This window comes from Sinocyclocheilus grahami, unplaced genomic scaffold (genome assembly GCF_001515645.1).
Source record: "Sinocyclocheilus grahami isolate Dianchi unplaced genomic scaffold, SAMN03320097.WGS_v1.1 scaffold537.1, whole genome shotgun sequence".
Taxonomy (NCBI): Eukaryota; Metazoa; Chordata; class Actinopteri; order Cypriniformes; family Cyprinidae; genus Sinocyclocheilus; species Sinocyclocheilus grahami.
Window position 1 is genome coordinate 525,695 of NW_015505716.1, and position 14,907 is coordinate 540,601.

The 14,907-nt window shown below is 36.4% G+C and overlaps 1 protein-coding gene across 1 annotated transcript in view; it reads left to right on the forward strand.

The window, feature by feature from the left end:
- Positions 1-14,907, forward strand: part of LOC107555552 (exocyst complex component 4-like) — a 137,141-nt gene that overhangs the window by 40,218 nt on the left and 82,016 nt on the right. The window lies entirely within an intron of this gene.

The following is a 14,907-nucleotide window of genomic DNA, read 5'->3' on the forward strand; positions in this document are numbered from 1 at the left end:
TGTGTTTGTAGCAGTCATTATAAACCACCATTCAGAACCTCTGTAGCTTAATTGCAGCTTTCTCTCCTCCAGCACGACTCCTACAGATCAATTAATCCTCAACTTCCTTCTGAAGAGTTCATTACTGCTTCAGTGCTCTCTCGTTCTTTCTCTCTGGGCTTTTGCATATTTTTCAGACAGGTACAGTGGAGAATAACAGGAAGAGTATGGGTAAAGTGAGGGGGAATGGGATTGGACGTGTTGCAGGCTGAATTTGAATTTGCAGCACCCATATAAACACCAAGGCTCATATTAACTATTTCACAGATGCTGAACTCCCCCACTCTCTCAATTTATTGGAGCTTTTGCCTAGTTTCTTTTTTAGAGTTGTGTGAGACTGCAATTACTTGCGAGTGCGATTTCATATGGAACGTCTCTGAGTGAATGTGTTTGTAGCAGTCATTATAAACCACATTCAGAACCTCTGTAGCTTAATTGCAGCTTTCTCTCCTCCAGCACGACTCCTACAGATCAATTAATCCTCAACTTCCTTCTGAAGAGTTCATTACTGCTTCAGTGCTCTCTCGTTCTTTCTCTCTGGGCTTTTGCATATTTTTCAGACAGGTACAGTGGAGAATAACAGGAAGAGTATGGGTAAAGTGAGGGGGAATGGGATTGGACGTGTTGCAGGCTGAATTTGAATTTGCAGCACCCATATAAACACCAAGGCTCATATTAACTATTTCACAGATGCTGAACTCCCCCACTCTCTCAATTTATTGGAGCTTTTGCCTAGTTTCTTTTTAGGTATAAAGGAGAATAAGAGGAAAATTAAATGGAGCGTGAGAGTGAATGTGATCAGAGCATGTTGCAGGCTGAACTTGAACTTGCATTTCTTGCACTTGCACCGAGACTCATATGACCATATGACTCATCTTTTTTGGGGGGGCCATAAGCTGTTAGACAACTTTTTAGACAAGCATAGTGGATATTATAATGAGTAGAAAATTATAAAAAGTGAGCAAGAATGGGATTGCAGGTTTAACTCAAACTTTAATTTCTTGTATGTGCACCAAGGCTCAAACAAAGCATTCCTCCCTCCACACTCTTCATTTTCCAGGCTTTTGCATGACTTTGCAGACAGGAATAGTGGAGAATGACAGGATAATGCGATCTTATGATGGAATCAGAGCATGTTGCAAGCGGAATTCAAGTTGCATTTCTCATATGAGCAACAAGGCTCAGTGTGCAACCCCACAAAGTATCTAAACACTTAATCTGCACCTTGAGAATCTGTGACTGACTATATTAGATATTGTTTTCTGTTATATATATATGATGGATCCAAGGGTAATAATGCAGTATGTCCCATATATATTCCTATGTATGTCCCATTCCTCGTATGTCTCTTCAATCCCACAAACCTGCAGACCGAAAGAAGCAGAGATAGAAGAAAAAAGAACCAGAAAAGCTCATTGCGTGTTGGGCAGGGATTATCACAAAGCAGGGAGATTCTTCTTTTTCTCCGAACACACGTATACAAATTGAGTTTTCTCCTCTTGGCTTACAGCGAGAGGATTAAGGGAAGGTCTTGTTTATGCATGATGCTGGTGTTCCCCAGAGAGAGAGAAAGAGAGTGAGAGAGGTGGATCACGGTGAGTGGCGGGGCTGTGGGCGGAGGAGAGTTGTTGTCTGTCGTTCTGATTTGTGAAGCACAATAGGGGTAGGAGAGGTGCAAATGGAAAAATCCCTCACCAGTGGAGTGAGGAGGTGTATATGGGGGTGTGTGTGAAAGTGTGTGTGTGCGAGTGTATGAGCTCTGTCAGATTTCTCTACACCAATGAAAGTTGTTGTGTTTGTGGATGGTGTCAGACTCTGTTTTTAGTAGAGTTTCCATCACAAACTCTCTAGCTTTACAGGCACTTCCAGATAACTGGCTCTCTGTCACAACAAAAAGCTGTTTCTATGAGAACTTTCAAACTTTTCAAAGTCAGAGTGCTGATTTAGGTTTCACACATCCTAACGGAGACTAAATTCTGGATCAGCACTGATACAAATAGGTGTTTCATAAACTGCACCTTTGCAGAAAATTGTTCAAATATGTCCAAGCTTGGCAAATCTTTTTCAAAGTAGGATTTCATTTTTTAATGTAATCTTTTCAGTGAGTTCAAGAGTAACAAGGTTCTTTTTCGTTAAGCCCATCAATAGTTGACTTGAGTTGACTTTGCAGTTCTGATATGTTGTTTTCAAACTTGAACCTGAAAAGAGATTTAACTTTAATATTTAGATATTGGATTCTGACACATAAAGCAAGTGAAAGTGATGAATATGTCTTTTTTCCTTCTTAAATACACAACATGCGTAGTTTCTTTCCTTGTAACAACTCTTGCATCTTTTTTTGCACTTTTGTATCATATGACTTCTCATATAGCATATTAAGAAACATAAATAAACATTCAGTTACTATTACAGGGAAGGATTGTTGTAATACTGAATGTGACACACAGATGCGAGGGACAGATGCCTCAGCATTTGTAAAATAAACAGCTAAATAATTGTAATAAATATATAAATAATGTTAATCGCTCTAGTTATTATCACTCATGTGCCAATGGTGGCACACGTGTGCATTTACTAACCCTAGCTGAGTGCCAAGTAATAATTTCAGACTAGACATAGCCTATTTGTCAAGTGACAATGACAAAATTCTAAATGAAGAGGAAAATTAGATATGAGTGTTGTTTAAAAGGTCAAATGATTTAAAAGTAGCCCAAATCAAATACAAAACAAAGTGTTTTTGCTGTACTTTTTTTTTTGTTGTTGCTTGCATCATGTTCTGATCTCTGCCGGATATTGGTGGCCTTGACCTTTCTGTTTCTTTCTTTTGTTCTTTCTTTATTCCATTCATTCTTTCATGCTCTTTGCCTTTCCTCTTGACCTTTTATTTTTGTAGATGTTGATTAGCCCCATATCCTCTGTATTCAGCATTGGCATTTCTTAGCATCTGTTTTAGAGCACCAAAGACAGTATGCAATCAGGCATGAGAGAGACAGATAGACGCTACAGGGAGCATTGTTAGGTGTGATTGTTGAAGAGGGACTTCACTGTTTGACACACAATCAAAGCATGTTTGATGGACACCGACAAGAGGAACAGGAAGGACAAGAAAAGGTCACAAGTTTTGTTTTCAGAATACAAAATCTAGATGAAACACACCTGAAAATACTTCAAGAGACAATAAGATTGATTGTTTTGATGGTTTTTGTTTATTTAGACATGCTTAAAGGGATATTTCACCACAGATTCACTCACTTTTCTTTCTTGGAACAAATGGAGAAGTTCTGAGTAATGGTAATGCTGCTCTTTTCTGTACAATGGAAGTGGATGGGGACCAGTTGCATAAGGTTGAAAATGCTCCATAAAGCATCATAAAAGTAGTTCATACAAATTGTAAGCTATATTCCAACTGCTTTAAGCCATTTAATAGCTTTGTGTGAAAAGCATTATTCACTGATAATCATTTATGTTCATTATAGACAAGAGCAGCTTGGACATGGAAGAAAATAAGTCAAGTCAGGTTTCAAAAGACAAGAGAGTGCATAAATTATGTCTTTTTTTTTTGGCAGAGCTATCTCTTTAAGAAAAGTCTCTGAACTTCACAAGGAGAAATAAGCAGCATTAGCTTGAGGAAATGGCATTGTTACTGTATGTCACAGGCAGTTAGCATTGTGCCTGATATTCTCTCTGTGTGTGTGTGTGTGTGTGTGTGTGTGTGTGTGTGTGTGTGTGTGTGTGTTGAGCCTGATGATCTGTGTGCTAAATGAGGCCTGATGGAACCCAGAGACTCAGAAGATATGACACTCCAGACGCTGCATGAGAGCGAAGCTCTTTAAATGGCTCTTTAAGCGAAATGGCTTGTGTATTGCCCGTGTGTGTAAGAAAATTGATAAAATATCATCTATCGTGTGTATGCTTCTGTGACTGCAACCTTGATCATTTCTTAAACACCTGATTTATCTTAATAACTAGAGAACCAATAGATCTGGCTGGAGTCTTTATAGCCACAGATGCTGAAACATCACGGATCTACCTGCATCTGAGGAAGAAAGGATGCAGGAACCAGCGATGGAAAAATGAACAATTAAATTACTCCTTAATGCTGTTGTGGTTTTCTTTTTGTTCTTTCATTTTATTTGTTCCCTTGGCTCCTCATCCGGCACTCCAAATTGAATCCAAACAAATAAGAGCGGGCGCTTATGCCGGACCACCAGCTGTGGAGCGTCAGCAGAACACTGCAATACACACTTCATGCCAATCAGTGTCCAGTGCTAGTGTGTGTGCTGGAGTGCTGTTTGAGCCATTAGGACAGCCTCAACTTATCTTGCTCTATAGTTTGCTCTATAGAGATTTGTTGGTTTTCATTCACTAATTTACCATGTTATCTGTCCTAAAGTATCTATCTGTCTGTCCGTCTGTCCGTCCGTTGTCCTTTGTTTGACTGTCACTCTATGTCTGTTTGTCATTCTTTGTCTGTCGTTCTGTGTCTGTCTGTTATTCTATCTGTCTCTCTTACTATGTCTGTGTCTGTCTGCCGTCTGTTATTCTGTCTGTCTCTGTCTCTCATTCTATTTGTCCGTCTGCCATTCTGTCTGTCTGTCTGTTGTACTATGTCTGTAACAGAGATTACTTCTTTTTTACTCTTTTCAAAGCAATAACTAATAACTATTTGATATTGTAAATTACACCGTAAAAGCTATCAGAGGCTTAAAATGCACATCATATCATCTATTGATATGATTTAACTAAAACTGCACTGCAAAAAAATCTGTCTTAATCAGTATTTTGTCTTGTTTTCCTGTACAAATGTCTAAACACTATTTTTAACAGACGCATTTACTTGAGGAGCAAAATTAAGATATTAAGGAATTATTTTGGTGATTTTTCTTCCTGTTTTAAGCATAAATATATTAAAATATGGTGAGGTTAATAATTAAAGAAAAAAATTGGCAATCGTGTAGTAGGAAATCATAAAAAAAAAAAAACACAAAAATAAAAAATATAAAAAACATAACCATAAATTATTTTTATATTAAGATGCATTCGCTATAAAGATTTTTTTTTACACAATTTAACTTGTTTAGATATTAAGTATATAAATATATACATTACAAGATAATATTGCAGTTGGTTTTACCCAAGAATCATCGAATTTGGCAACCAGAACTCATAGTGAACCGAAAAAACCCCCCCATCTTTAGATGCACAGTCAGTTTCGTATGCTTCTGCTGGCTTTGAGTCACAGATCGTAAAGTCAAATACTGAAATTCACTCAACAACCAAGTCCCGTCACATTCACAGAGCGGAGCAGCAGTCAGCTGGCGTGCGGTCTAGTCGGATGCTTCATGTTCAATCTGTTTCCCAGTAATTTTATAGCAGAAGCTGATTAGGGTTGAAATAGCATTACGGGCCGTGATTGTGTTGTTTTTTTCTTGGGGGGGTGGGTGGGGGGGCTGTGATGAGTGGAGTCCTGAGGTGGATCTCATCACGGACACATTATTGAATTACTGCAGTGGTGAGATGAGATTGGCCCGTGATTGGCTGAAATGGACTTGGAGGGTAATAACATATCAGCGGTGCAGTGGGTATTAACAGGGAGACGGTTTCTTGCTGTTGCTTCCTCCTTCATGAAGTTGAATTTAGATTTTATGAGACCAGAAGTTAGTAAATAGTACTTTTAAATATTTGGCTCGTAAAAAAATATTTGCTGTTTGAAGAATTTGAGGTTGAATGGTGAATTACAAGGTAAAGAGAGTGCCGATAAAACTTTTTATTTGCATTTCTGAAGTTCTCTGGCTTGTCTTAAGGGTAGATTGTTGTAGCTGTTATCAGACGGAGGGCAGACACATAATTACAGACTTTGTCTGAGTGAGCGTGCGTGTCTGTTTCACAACCTGTGCTAATTTTAATCAACAAACCCGTCATCACCGTGGCTGTCACAGGCTTGTTTACCTTTCATTTGGGAACTGCTTGATTGAAGGAGAAGTGGTGGGGGGGAGAGAAGGAGGGAGGTGGAGAGGGAAAAAGGTGAAGGAGAGGACAGAGAACAAGGGTGATGATGATGATGATGATGATGATGTCTGGATGGGTGGAACAGCCTTTTAAACACAATCACAATCACTGGCTCTCTGATTCTAAATCAGTGGAGCTTGAGCGAGCAGTAGAGACCCGTCTCAAATCTCATGTTCCTGTCCTCCAGTTCAATGAGACTCAACAGAGGTGGCCTATGGGGGGAAAGAGAGACAGAGAGAGAGAGCGATGGACAGACAACACAACCAGAAATGGCTAAACCCAGGTTTAATGTAATTCTGAGTTATTTGTTGCATATTTCATGCTGGTCATGCTTTATCCTGGCTTAGTAATTAATTATCTTTCTATAGTTCAGGTTTTGAGGTTTTACACTGTGCACCCTGTTTTTTTTTATATTAATGAGGTTAATTGATTATCTGATTTTACAAACCATTTTAATAATTGCCTGTCTATCTGCAGAAATGTCACATTTAGGGTGTGTGCATTTTTTTTAATGTAAGACATTAATTTAGCAGTGATGCATTAAATTGATCAAGAGTACCAGTAAATACATAAAAAAGCAGTTTTTTTTAGGTTTCTATAAATCAAATAATCCTGAAATTAATGTATGTTTTGTGTTTCCACAAAAATAGTGAGCATAGTTTTTGTTAATAATAAATGTTTCTTCAGCTGCAAATCAGCATATTAGAATGTTTTTTCAAGGATCGTGCATGTGACACTAAAGACGGAAGTAATGAGGCTGAAAATTCAGCTTTGTCATCACAGGAATAAATTACATTTTAAAATGTATATGTTAAAATAGAAATTCGTTTTAAATTGTAATAACATTTCTCAGTCTTAATGTTTTACGGTATTTGTGATCAAATGAATGCATCCTTCCCCCAAAACACTGAAACTATACAAAGCATGAATGTTTCTTCAATTAGTATAATTAGTACAGCAAGTATTGTTTAAAGGGGTCCTATTATGCTCTTTTACAATGTCTTGAGTTTGTTTTAGGGGTGTACTAGAACATGCTCTCATGCTTGCTGGTTCGAAAAACACATTATTTTTTACATAATTTACATAATTACAATACCTTTCTCCCTATCCTGGCACAAACGGCTCGATTAGTTCCGGGTTTGATGAAGGCCCGCCTTCCGAAAAATGAAATGTGATGTGATTGGTTAGCTGTCCCAGTGCGTTGTGATTGGCGAACAGCTTAGACGGTGTTTCAGTACTGCCCCGCCCCTTGCCAAAGCAGCAATATTGCCATATCAATTTGAGCAAGAGGATCGCGCAGAACCTTTGCACACACGGATATTGCAAGACATATTAGAGTGGTAACGTCATTGTTGTTGTTGTTGTTGTTTTTTGGCTAAATCACGTTTTAGATAGGATGTCAACAACCGCTTAAAAATAACTGCGTTTACTATGTACAGATAAGTGCATATGTATTATTTTTATTGTTATTTAATTCTAACATTATAACATGAATTGCAGTGAAACTGTTATACAGTTGAATTAGTGATCGACCGATATATCGGCATTTTTTAAATATCGGCATTGGCCGATAAGTTTTCCTGTTTGGCCGATGCATTCGAGGCGTCACTTTTATTTTGACTGCGCTGACAGCGGCAGCGCCTGAGCACACAGTGCTTACATTCTCCCTCTTGTTCGCTGTTGTCGTTCAGTTCTGTCTAATATGGAAATCTGTCAATAATTAGACAGAAATCTGTCTAATAATCAGACAGAACGGTTAAACAAAGGAATTAAAATGTATACAAAAAGTATTATAACGATTGCTTTTATATTATTAGTAATAGAAAGGCAAACATTATAATACTTGTTTGCCGTCAGCATTTAGCAAATATCTCCCTTTGGAGTGGACTTTGAGATTTGTGAGTTTGAAGGTCTTTTTTATGCTACACACTGTCTAAAATTCAAAAAGTGAAAAAGCATAATAGGACTCCTTTAATCAATCATTAGTCATCATTTGCTAAACAATTCACAGCTACATTCTAGCATTGCATCAGCCTTTACCTAGAGTTTTAAAAGACGTTAGCCAAGTGTTAAGCACAGTGTGAGCGCCTTAAAGAGAGACAGACAGAAAGAAAAATTTTACTTGCAATAATTATAACACATTTAACCAGAGTCTTCCTCTTTAGTTTATAATTATTACTAGTTCAATAATACAATTTTTTATTTATTCCTTTTCTATTTCAGTTGAATTGGTACTTGTGATGAGAAGTTAAGAAAAACAGAAGTATATTGACAGAGAGCCAGACAGGTGAAATAAGAGGGTGTGTGCTATTGTGGGCATGCGTGTCTGATTGGAAGTGGAGGGGTTGACTTTATTTTCTCTTTTGTAATGGAGTCAAATGAAGCAGTAGTGATGGCTCAGTAATCAGGGCAGTTAGATGGAGGCCAGATATACCATTATTTTTTAGGGAGGAGCAGATGGTGGTCAATCTAATCAACAACTTGACTTTATTACCTTCACTACCTTGCGTTTTTGACCTTGTGAGACATCAGTTGGTGCCAGAGTTGTTTCAGTAAGCATGAAAAAAGTTGGATTTGTAGACTTGTATAGATAAAGCATAAGTATTCAGGACTGGCTGGACTAAATATAAACATTTCAAGCTGAATATGTAATTTGCGTATAGTTGAGAATGAATTCAAACCTGCATCTGCTGAATGAGCGCCACATCTTTACTTGTCTCGAGTGTGTGGACTAATCACTATGGATCTGACAAAAAGCAGATTGTTTTTCTCTAGGTGCAAAGATTCAGAGCTTATCAAAAATTAATGTATTAAAGCATCTTATCCGAAGCGAGGGGAATTGCCCACCATGACACAATTAATAATGTATGCAACTCTATTTTCACAATTATGTATTCATTCATTAATTTGTTTAATTGTCATCTCGGTGCATTGTCAACACACTGAGCTAGTGGTCTCAGCTCTCTCCTGGCCGGAAGTATTGGAATATTGTCCCCTCAAATGAGTTTTAATAATAGAGGAGCCTCATCAGAAGCCAATCAGACATGAAGACATGGCAGAGGAATTATAACCAGGCCGACTGGGAAGTCATGAATTATTGAAAATTGGCCTGTTCTTTTTCAAGTTGGAGGTTTCTGCCTGACAGCACTGATTGGCCACACACGCACACACCTGTTGATCTTCATTCTGTTTTGTTAGGAGAAACCTGGCAGCTGATATGGGTTTGTGCTGTGTAGTCTGTCTGTCTATGGCAGCTCAACTGATAACTAACCCATGGAGACCATCCCAGAACACTGTAAACAGAGAACGACGGGGCTGTGCCTTGTGTTAATGTGTATTTTCCAGTATGTGTTTATGTTGTGGGAAGGCCTCGTCCGAAAAAAAAAATATCTGGACTCTTAAGCCAAACTTGAGCCAAACTTAAAAGTGTGTAAGTGTCATTGCATTACTTTACTATTATTGTAAATGAAAATAGCACAAGCACACTTATCAAGAAATGCATTAGGTTTTGTTATTATTATTATTATTATTATTTAATGATTCATTATTTAGTTTTTAAACAACAATGACTAAATCATAATAATATTAATAATGTATCATAATATTTTAATATAATAATAATAATAATTATTATTTATTATAAATTTTATTATTATTATTATTATTGTTGTTGTTATTATTATTATAGTAATAAAATACTATGTTTGATAATAAAGATTCCAAATCCAACAACATTAATCCAATAGTAATCAAACAGTGCAACTATTTTAATAATAATAATAATAATAATAATAATAACAATACCAATAATACATTCTAAAACATTAATCTAATAATAATCAAACAGTGCATCTATTTTTATAATAATAATAATAATAATAATAACAATAATACATTCTAAAATATTAATCCAATAGTAATCAAACAGTGCATCTATTTTAATAATAATAATAATAAAAAAAAATAATAATTATTGTAAAACAATATATGCACCGTCCAAACTACTATTACTACTAATACTATTATTATTATTATTATTATTATTTTATTCATAGATAGATACACTATACACACAATATGCACAAAATTAAAATGATTTTTAAAAATAATTATTATTTCAAAACAATAGGTGCACTGTTCAAAATTAATAAAATAAAAATGGTATTCAACAACAACAACAACTATAAAATATATTATTATATTGTTTTATTTTAAAACAGTATATAAACTGTTTTAAATTAAATTAGGTGTGAACTTGAGAAACACTGCCTTAGTTTGACTTAAGAGTCTGAATACTTTGAAGTCACTTTATATTTGTCCTTGAAAGTTTTCAAGAGAGTATGAGTGTTATTTCTGTGTTGCACATTCTGCCACAGTACTGTCATACTGCAGCGGGATTGATTTAGTTGTTGATGTCCTCAGCAGACACACATAGTAGCTGGATCAGAGTTGACAGTTTGGTTTACACAAGCAGTGTGCCTCCAATATTGACATTCAGTGTAAATGAGTGATCACCAATCTGTTGCTGATGTTTCTGTCACACAAACACACACTCTACAGCAGACTTTCCAGCCTGATTGCATGACCTCACACATTGACATGCATTTATTTCCTTCTCTCTCTCTCTCTCACACACACACACACACGGATTGAGCCACTGGGACGGCTGGCATTAGAGAAGGCACTACACGTTCCTCGGCTGTAGATCCGGGCAGGGACGTAGTACATCTCAGATCAAACCATTTCTAATCAAACTCATGAAAGTGTAGCTAATGCAATTTCACTAAGTCACTGGCTGGCTTGATTACATGGGGGCTGACATGAGTGGGAGGTGTGTGTGCATGCGCAGTCACACTCTTTTCACTCATCAAGACTGACTTGCACAATACATGCACTATCTTGTAAGTCGCTTTGGTTAGAGAGCATCTGCCAAGAATAGAAATTTAAATTTGATGTAAAGGCGCATACGCACCCTCCCTTCAATCCTAGATTAGCGGCATTCACAGGGGACCTGGCTATAACACCTCTCATACACACTCGCACGAGCTTCAGCATAATAATAAACCGCCAACAGATGTGGAGGCACATAATAATAAACTGGACCAGCTAACTTGTCACCATTTGTTCACATTAGTTTGGATTTTGACTGGTAAAATGTTGGAATAACTTGTTAAACTGTTGTGAATGATTGTTTAGATCTAACATAGCAGATGTTGGCCGGTTGCTTTTCCAGTCAAAGTCTGTTGTGCTGACAGCGTTTTAATGGGCCTTCATTAATATGTACTTGAAGGATCTGAATAATGATTTTAGTCAAGCCAGGCTGGCAATGGATGACATTTTTTCCTCTGTTTTTGCCATTAAATGTAACTGCACAGTCTGGATGCGTATCTCTTTGACCTGCTGACTTTCACAGCTTTCATTTATGTGTTTTTAATTAGTGGTCAACTGTTTGGGGTTTTTAATGGCTCATACTGATGTCTAGAGTGCAAGTTGGTGTATGATACAATTTAATGATAGCAAATGAAAGACACAACATTGTACAAATTAAATGAGCACTTGTTTTACACAATATTTACTCACATTTTATTAAACATATTTTAAAAAACTAAGTAGAGGACAATTTATTTCAGTTGATGCAATCTTTTATTTTTAGCAATATTTTTTATATATTTTCATGAAACATAATTTTCTTTTATTAGTAGTATAATTATTACTACTACCACTGCTGCTACTACTAATACATTTATTATTAGTTTCTTATTTTCTTTATCTATTAATAATAATAGTTATTATTATTATGTACTACTACTATTAATACTACTAATTACTATTATTAAAATAATAGTATATTTTCTTATTTTTTATATATTTTTGTTGTAATGAAATAATAATAATATTAATTATTATTATTATTACTACTACTACTACTACTACTACTACTACTACTTCTACTACTAATACATTTCTTATTAGGTTCTTATTTTCTCTATTTATCAATAATATTAATAATAACAGTTATTATTATTATTATTATTATTAGGCTATTATTATCTACTACTACTGCTACTACTAATGAATATAATATTAAGGTAATATCATATTTTCTTAATTTTCTATTTGTTTATTTATAGTTTTTTGTTGTAATGAAATAATAATAAATATTATTATTAATAGTATTTGTAACGGGGCTGACGAGACGAGAGCCGTGCGGATCCATGTGCAAGCTTTTATTCAAAAGAGAAGTGGTCAAAAAACACAGGCAGGGTCGAACAACAGCAAACAGGTATGGCACAGGCAAGACAAAGAATATTCCTTGGGCTAGCGTGGGTCTACGATCGACGAACAGTACAGAGGGCTTGACAAACGGGGTAATCCAATAAACACAGGCAGAAGGTAAGGAAACAGACAACAAGGCAACACGGAAAGACTAGACTAAGACTAAAACTAAAAAATGGGAAAAGGAATGGCTCAGTGATGTAGCTATCGCTAGAGGAGAGATAAATGCTAAACAAAACTAGACTAAACAGAAACACGGAATGGCTCGGTAAAGCAGCTAACACTTTGGGAGTGCTAAATGCAGAACAATACTCGGCGATCGGAGCAGGAACTGAGTGGGTGTTTTGTAGTGTGTGTAATTGGTCTCAGGTGAGCGTGTGATTAGTGAAGTGGTGCATGGGAAATGTAGTCCGTGTTGACGTGCAGCAGTCAGTGTAGTGAGAGAGTCAATATGATGGACGAGTGACCTCTGGTGGCAATCGGATGGAAGTCCACGGACCGGATTAGTGACAGTATTATTATTATCTGCTACTACTACTACTACTACTACTACTACTAATTACTGTTATAAATATAATGGTGTATTTTCTTAATTTTGTGAATGAATGAATTCATTAATGTAATGAAATAATAATTATTTGAAATAAATATATAATAATTATTATTGCAACAAATACTATTTTTTATGTTTTTTAATTAAAATAATAGCTGGAAATTTTCAGCTATATTGTAACTTGTGACAGCTATAAACTTCAAAGACATCTGGTGGGAAACTATGGCATATGCTGCATAACAAAACAATTTGTTTATCATTTCAAACCAGTTAATTCCCACAATTTTTGACAAAAGCTCTCCCTATTTTCTGTTGATTTTTACCTATTTTCTCCCTTAAATTGTTGAATTTATGCCTTTTTATCATGCAACTGTTGTCGTAACACTTCTCTCTTCCTATCGCTTGTCTAGGTCAGAGTCAGCGTGTGCGGTGGCAGCTGTGTTTTTTTGTTTTGATGATGTAATTGAGTCTTAATCGAATTAGCGGGAGAGAAATTGGATATATTGAAAGTAAAAGAGAAACAGGAAGCTAAGGAAGATGAAGATGAGTTCCCTTTCCAGAGCTCCAACCAGAAAGCTTTTAGAAAGGATAAAGAATCCTCTTGTCTTTTTAATGAGAAAAAGGGGATGAAATTAAATAAGAGAGAGGGAGCTTTTCATCAGAACGTGGTCCATGAAAAATCTCAGGAAGGTGGAAATGACAAGAACAGCAGCGGGAGGTGCGTTCGAATGCTGGACAGGTGCACTGCAGGGTTTTTAGTGCAGTGAAAGGTGAACGCATTTCTCATTTGAAGCACGTCCTGTCTCCTAAAACAATGAACACAGGATAACTCTGATTCCAGCCCTGCGATTAAACCCAGTGGGTGTGAGATCACAACATTGGAGACAAATCATACAAGCACACTCTTTTGCTTCACTTGTAATTCCACGGCGGTCCAAATCCATCACACGCGTGCTTTATGTTTGTCTGGCATTAATATTTGTGTTCCTGTGCCTGGACTCATTTCCCATCCCCTGGGCAAGAAATCTCATGTAACAACTGTCTGATAAAAGCAATTAAAGTGATTCTCCACTGAAGACTTGTGTGTGTGTGATGTGCACATTAGTGTCTCAGATGTGTGTGTGTGTGTGTGTTTCCTGCATGGTGTTTGTTAGGATAGCAGTGCCCAGGCTTAGTGCTACGTAGTTACAGCAGTCTCTCCAGTGGCAATCTCAAAGGGCTGTGAAATTTTAATGAATAACATTGTCACAGTGCAAGAGAGATGCCAGTGGGCCGCCGCCGTGGCACTTCTATTCACCGACCCATGAGGCCACACACACACCTTCTGTCTTCCCGGTAATGTTCTTATCGATGGCAGACTTGATTCTCTTGCTGTCAATTATATTGATTACTTGTGGATGAGTGGAGCTAATAAGGATTGGAGCTCACTTCATTTTTTTGGGCCCTGCCTCATCATGAGAGAGTTACACAGCCATGATTTTCTTATTAACCTTGTTAGCGCAGGACTATGCACAGACACAGAGGGGCAAATGGGAGAGAGAGGAGGGGGAGTCTTGTATCTCTCTATCTGGCTTTTGTTTTGTTTTGCTTTGCTTTGCTTTTGCTTTTGTTTTGTGCTTTGCTTTTTATTTTGTTTTGTGCTTTTGCTTTTTGTTTTATTTTTTTGTGCTTTTGCTTTTTGTTTTGTTCTTTGCTTTTGCTTTTGTTTTGTGCTTTGCTTTTTGCTTTGTAGTTTAGTTTTTTGTTCTTTGTTTTTTTTCTTCTTGGTTTTCTGTTTTAGTTTTGGTTTTGAGCTTTGCTTTTGCTTGTTGGCTTCTTTTTGTTTTGTGCTTTGTTTTTTGTTTAGTTTAGTTTTTTGTTTGTTTTTTGGTGGTTTGCTTTTGCTTTTTGACTTTTTTTCCTTTTCTTTTTGTTTTTTTTTGTTTTTTGTTTGTTTTTTTTGCTTTGCTTTGCTTTCTGGCATTTAGCAGTCCAATATTTTTTGTGTAATGACTGCTAAAGTGTATTTTATGATCGTTCAAGGAAACAAT